The 6,000-nt window shown below is 40.8% G+C and overlaps 1 protein-coding gene across 1 annotated transcript in view; it reads left to right on the top strand.

Moving 5' to 3' along the window:
- The window catches only part of Cdk14 (cyclin dependent kinase 14), a 534,124-nt gene that overhangs the window by 101,821 nt on the left and 426,303 nt on the right, over nucleotides 1-6,000 (top strand). The window lies entirely within an intron of this gene.

Below are 6,000 nucleotides of genomic sequence, written 5' to 3'. Positions count from 1 at the left end.
AGTGTGCCTGTGTGCAGCTAGTGCTCCAGTGTGCCTGTGTGCAGCTAGTGCTCCAGTGTGCCTGTGTGCAGCTAGTGCTCCAGTGTGCCTGTGTGTGTGGGTTTGTCTATGAGGCTGCCTCCTTTTCTCTGAGCTTGTTTGATCCCATAAGAATTCTCAGCCAAATAACCTTACTTGGGTGTGCCAGGGAAGATTTGGATCAAGGTGGATCTGGGCTGAGTATGGCTCCTTGAAGCTTGTTGAGTGGTCTGTTTGTAGCGGTAGTTGGCTAGTCCTTGCCCATAGAAAGTTCTGGTTGTGTCGGGATCCATTTGAAATCAACACTATGTTTTTTATGAGCTGAGTCCTTTTTAATGAGTAGGGCATTAATTAGAGAGGTGAGTGCTCTAGGGGAGGGTTGATAAAGCCAGCATAATTGATTTGGCCTTTGCATTGTGGTCAACGAATCCGTACAAGTTTTTTGAGTTAGAACCACTACTGGAGAGAGGAAGCGAGAGGAATGAATGGTTTCCAAATTCTCCATTTCAAACTATTGCAACAGTGACCAAAGTTAAGTTTTGTTTAAATATGAGGGAAAGGCCTTGTTGTCTGCATCCAGGGAAACTAGGCAAAAACACATCTTTGAGCCATGTGGGCAGGCAGTGTGCACGGAGACTCTGGAGTCCATCCAAATGTTCTTCCACCAGAGGCTCAAAGAGCCATTGTTTGTGAGGGTTTGAGTTACAGAACTTGCTCCACTCTTCTAAGCCGTGCCCCTATGGTATTACAAAGCCTCGTCATTATGTTATCAAGTTGCATTCAGATAACAATGCTTACATTAAGTGTGGTCACTGTTAGTCTTTGGATTGACAGAGCCCACCTCACACCATCTTACCTATTGAGTTCTTTGTGATTCTAGTATTCAGAATTTGATTACCTAAGCTGGGAATAGTCCAGTGTTGCTTGATCCATTTCTCTGAAGCCTCCCTTAGCCTGAACTCTCACAATATCTTCGGTTACAGGTCTATGGGGATTATTCTATTTATGGTATTTACTGTTGTGAGTATTTATGAGAACAGCAGAGGTGGTCTGTTCAGTTTTACCCCTATGGTTCGGAATTCAAAAACTCAGTGAATGGCTGCTCAAATAATAGAGCACAACGGTGAGAGGTCCTTAGGAGTTAGGCACACAAAATGTAGTTCACTGTACAGTGTCTCCTTGGTGTTTCTTTGCCTCCTCCACACATCTCTAGAGTACTTCTTTGGCTTCTTTGAAGAGTCTCCATGTTGTCACGATCATAGGCCTTTAAAGGCCAGAATTGAGGCAGTAGATGGACTTCACTTCTGGGATTTCTATAACATTTGTTAGCTACTCAGGAGTCAATGTGTCGCCATCAGACTTACACTTTCACGTGTGTTTTCACAGCGACTTGGATCCTGTCCAAATAATTTTGCCAAACCAGTCAGGCTTTCTAAAAATAAGAAAAATAAAAATAAAACAGATAAGAGGTTAATTGCTATTGTTGCATGGCAGTCCCTTATATGTTATAAATAACACAAAACGAATTCTATACATAGAACAGACTTACAGAATTTTACATATAATGAAGTTAGACATTTGAAGTAGTTTTGGGAAAATTCTCTGGCTGGTACGAGGCTCATTCTTTCCCTTCTCAGTCAACGTATCACTCATACAACTCCCCTTTACTAGCTCTTAAAACAACTCTCTTGTTTAATTATTTACCCATATCTCTGGTATTAGTGCTTCATCATAGCTCGCACCCCTTATGCATACAGATGCTCAAACTTACTACTACTCTGGGTTACAAGGGAGTGGCAGTGAGTTCAAAATATCCATAGGATAGAAGAAGGAGATTGACTAGAACAGTAATTATGGGAAAATAGAAGCAGGAACTGATTTACTCTGTGTCAGAGACCCAGGCAGCGAGACTACTAAGGACTTGGGCCTGGACCTGATGCTCCGGGTCACCAGCTCTGTCACTGTCCCTCATTTCTGCTCTCGCCCCCTGGGAGTCAGGCTCTCTGCCCAGTTCCTTGAAGCAGTTGGAAATGTTGCCCGTGGATATTTCCAAGCAGTTGCCTTCCCTGCTTCACCACCACCAAGGTAGAGGGTTGCAGTGCAGCTGGATGCTCCTTGGAGGGTCCCAGCAGAAGTACTGGTCCAGGGTAGATTCCTTGTCTAGTGCCGGAAGAGATGCGTACTTTCCTAGGCTGCAGTGGATCCTGCAGAGCAGAGTCCTTACCAAGGAAGAAGGAAAGCGGTACTGCCTGCTCCACGCTGCCTACTTCTCTTTGGATAACCAAAGTCACTGCAGCATGTCCTCTAAAAGACCAGAACCAGAGCTTTTCTCCACTCACAGAGTTAGGATCCCGTTTGAATGTCCGAGCTTGTCCTTGACTATCAGGGGCTATAGCTGCATTAGAGCATTGCTGTCTTTTCTCTACTGTGTCCTTTCTAGTTCACTTCAGTTCTTCGGGATTGGCAAATCATTTAGGAACTGACTTTCATTACAGTATTTTAAACTTCAACAAAACCACATTTATGTATGTATGCATGTATATATGCATGCATGTATGTATGTGTGCATGTACGTATGTATGCATGTATGTTGTGGCAGAGGTTACATATGTGCCATGGCTCACTGTGGAGGTCAAAGGGACAACTTTCTAGAGTTGGTTCTCTCTTTGTCTTGTTTCTGAGGTGGGGTTTTTCTTGTGTCTGTTGCTGTGCTGTATACCAAGAGCCATCTGGCCCACAGCTTCGGTGACTCTCCTGTCCCTAATGGGTGCCATTTTTTTCCTGTTTCAGAAATGGAATTCAAGTGTTAGTGGTGAATGCCTTCACCCATGAGGCCATCTTGTCACCACCCCATTTTAATACTTTAAATAGTAGATCAGTGACAGTTTACTAGATTTAAAATGTTATTTTTCTATGTCTTTTTTGATATACTTCTAAGATGATTTCTCCCTTTTGATGTTTTCCTAAGTGTCTGACTGCTTTAGAAACCTGGGGATAATGTGTCTAAAAGCGACAACACTCACTTATAACCCAGAACTGGAGGTTTACTTAATAACAAACAAGCAAACGAATAATGACAAGAAACCAGAATGAGAGGTGGCTCCTTCATGAGCGTTTGAACAGTCATGGATTCATACCATTCATAGACTCCATCCTCATGGGACCACACCCACAAGAGAAGCGTCTCTCATCTCTTCTCAATGCTGTTGGCCTTCCTTCTGCTTCCATCTGAGGAATTTGTATGTGCCAATGAAGTTTTATAAGTCCATTTTTATTCCCTGTATCATGCTAGTTCTGAACATTTCAAACTCTCCTGTTGCTCTTTAGGAAGATGGTCACCACGAAATCACCTTTTCATCTGATTTTTTTCCCGGTGTACCTACTTGGTGCATGGCATCACAGCCGAACTCCATGTTTCCTCTGTTTCATAAACAGGGGGACAATGCATGCATAGTTCATATACCACTCAAATCAATAGTAAACATGGAAGTGTGCATGCATGTGCATGTAGAAGCCATATACAGCAGGTATACAAAAAACTAACATATTTCAAAGCAAGTACATGTCTGAAGAGATTAAGATTTAACAAAGGGAACAGAGACTGAGATGCAAACCCACTGTTAACAGGGAAATTGAGGAGGCAATGGATACAGGTGAGAAAGAAGGGGCTGAAGTCCAGGGAGAAGCAGAACTGTGTCCCAAATGAGATTGCAGAAAACAAGGTGAAAATAAGAAAGGCCTGATTCATTGCTGTAGTCGGCATCGACCTGCTTTCTCATTAGATTCAGGGCTCTCCCCTTTTATGCAGCTTCTTGCGAACCATAACCACTTAAAGTTCGTTGGTAGCAGCAGCTCCATCTTTGGGCTTTCAATTTCCAGGCTAGATCAATTTCATAACTGAAGTTTTTTTCACATGGACATATTTTTTTTTTCAACACAGATTTGTTTTTAACCAAGAAAAATGAATAAACCCATCACACCCAAACTATATTGACACTGTAGATCGACACAGATGTGAAGATACAATCTGACTATATTTTGGTGGTTTAGTAAAAAGGTATGAAATCAACTTTTCAAAAATGACATCTTCACAACATGTCCTCAGTTTAGAGAAGCTGAGTTATGGAATCAACATATATGTGGATCACCAATGAATAGATAAAGAGAAAGTGGTGCACAAACACTCATTGCACTTGCTTCCCCTATAGAATCTAGAGGGATACCATTTAGTCTCCATAACAAGGAAGTTCTATCATCTGCAGCAGTGATGGAGCCAGAGCACACTGTGCTTGAGTGAAGGAAGCCAGGCATAGAAAGGAGAACACACATTCTCATGTATGTGTGGAATCTAAAACAATTAATGTGATAGAAGCAAACAGTACAGGACACTCAGAGGCCTGGGTGTGGGGCATTTATCAGTTGGTGGCCATAGGGTACAGTATCATGTAGGAAGATTAAGGCTTTCTTTTTTTGGTCTTATTTTATCTTTTGCAAAGCCTCGGTGAATATAGTAAACATTAGTTTAGTGTATTTCAGAATTGCTAATCCATTAACTTTAATTTGTTCTTAACACAAACATTCTTATTTGAAGTGACTGATATGCTAATTAGTTTTAATGTCACAAATTGTTCATATATCCTAACAGTGCTTTGTACCCTGAACCTATCTATATGCTACATAATTTATCAGTTAAAAAGTTACGTAGCTGATAGATTAAAACAAGAAAGAAGATAGGGATGTTGTGATTGTGTTTGTTAGAATACCTGTATGAGATTTGAGAGTGCCCTCCATCTTTCTTCCCTATCATATCTCCTTCTCAAGTTACAAATTTAATAGTCTGATAAAGTTTGTTGACAGATTGACTGGTGTTCATAGCTAAGACTCATTGCATTTGCTTCCTCTATAGAATCTAGAGTATGAGTTGAGTACATGAACCATCCTGATATTCTCATAAACAGCACCAATGACGTAAGAGTAGCTTGAGTTTAGCTACAGAATGACTCTTGAATATTTAATCTCGGCTCCTTCAGAGTTTCAGTGTTTTGAGGAACTGTTTTAACTAAGTGACAGTTATCCAAATATAAAAGTTTGGGTAGTTAGTGCCGTTGATGGAGACTAATTGAGTTGTAAAGTTTTCAGGTTTACTGGAAGGTTAATGTTTAGGTTTGGTAAAGCAACACCAAAATTTGAGAACAAGTCAGGTAATGAGTATTTCATTGTAAATGCTCACTCAGAACCATCTCCTGGGGTGTATAGAGTTGTAATCATTTGATAACCATCTTATTCTGAAGAATCCCAATCTTTTGTCATTTTTTCAAAATAACACTTGATTTTTTTCTCATGTATGTTTGATGCAATTAATTTATAATAGGCGGAGTTATCATTGCATAGCCCTTTCTGCTACCCTCACCTAATCTTTAAACATTTTAATCAGAGTTCCCTTTTCCCATTTTGCTTATTTTTTTTAATAAATGCATTTTCTATCCTTATCTATTTATTTTATTATTTTTTAATTTTTTTCTGTCCTTATCTTTGGTTGCTTTCTTTCTTTATTGTTTCTATGCCTCTGCCTCGGCTAAGATAGCTCCAGGTCATATGACGTGCAACTAAGGTGTCTGGTTCTAATCTGATGTGACCCTCCACAAAACTGGGAGTATATATCCCCCAGGCTTCCACCTCCGTTCCCAGCTGTACCTTGACTAGTCAAACCCACCCTCTAGTCAATACATTTTCCCAAGACAAAGATGGCGGAAAAGCTTGTCCTGAGACAGAGATTGGTGATCTTGGAAGGCGAATGTGAGAAAAGTCTGGCGGACAAGAAAGGATGAGTCTTGAGCAGGGAAGGGCATAGACATCAGATTTTTGAGAGCAGGATCCGTCTGGCCCTGCATGCGTTCTGTGAAGGTGAATGTGGTCACTAATGTAACGAACCTGGCTCCATCATCTGCTGAAGTGACATAAAGATTGTGCTAGTTTCTAAAA

The sequence above is a fragment of the Mus pahari genome, chromosome 2 (assembly GCF_900095145.1).
Source record: "Mus pahari chromosome 2, PAHARI_EIJ_v1.1, whole genome shotgun sequence".
Classification (NCBI taxonomy): domain Eukaryota; kingdom Metazoa; phylum Chordata; class Mammalia; order Rodentia; family Muridae; genus Mus; species Mus pahari.
The sequence above is the reverse complement of the archived record's forward strand: the minus strand, read 5'-3'. Positions and strand labels throughout refer to the sequence as shown.